Source organism: Nanorana parkeri, unplaced genomic scaffold (genome assembly GCF_000935625.1).
Source record: "Nanorana parkeri isolate BGI_ZX_2015 unplaced genomic scaffold, ASM93562v1 scaffold254, whole genome shotgun sequence".
Classification (NCBI taxonomy): Eukaryota; Metazoa; Chordata; class Amphibia; order Anura; family Dicroglossidae; genus Nanorana; species Nanorana parkeri.
Window position 1 is genome coordinate 562,026 of NW_017306522.1, and position 921 is coordinate 562,946.

The following is a 921-nucleotide window of genomic DNA, read 5'->3' on the forward strand; positions in this document are numbered from 1 at the left end:
AGAAATGCTTTTTACAATAAAGAAACATGGGAAAGTGCTGCCCTCTTGTGAAATGTTCAACAAACCTTGGAGAATCCAAGATGTTCACTGACCTAGAAAAGATGCAGAGCTCATGAATTAAAATGCACACTGTAAAGGAAACTTTCTAGGAAATTTTTTAGTGTATATAAAACAGGAATTTATTAAGCAGTTTGCCTACAAAATCAGGAGCCCGTGGCATGGAAATAAAAGCGGATTTGCATTTAGCAAAAGGATTTGTGTGCAAATATCCCTGTACCCACAATCGTGGAACATTAACAACTTTGAAAACATCCGTGGCATATTTTGTCATTGCCCTTGGTGGCATTTCTTTCACTTAAAGAACTCCAGGATTTTTTTTTAATTATTAACCCTTGTAGTGGGGCTACATCCACACTGAGGGTTCAGTGCTCGTTTTGTGTCTAGGTGCTAAAACAACAAAGTTATGGGGGGGGGGGATTAAAAAAATCCTGGGAGAATGTGCTTTGCTCATGTAAAGTATTGGTTTAACTGTAATCCACCCACCACCCCCCCTGCAGCAGCATATACATGGCTAGCTTCGTAACAGTTGCAAGAGGTCCCAGTTTTATTGAACACAGTGCCGAAAGTGATTGCAGGTCAAATGTTTATCCTTTCTGTGAGAGTTAACCTATTCACTACACATGAGCTGGTACAGGTCATCTGTGAGTTTTCTCTTTAGCTAGAACGTGGCTTCCTTTTGCGAGAATAGAGGTATTACCTCTGTATGGCAGCAGAACACCCCACATAGGCATCTTTCTGGTGGTAATGAGAGCAACGTAGATAACTTTCCCCTATTCCTTCTGAGAGAGACCATACACCAGGGGTCTCAAACTCAATTCACATGGGGGGGGGGGGGGGCCCCGAGGTTGTGGTTGGATTCAG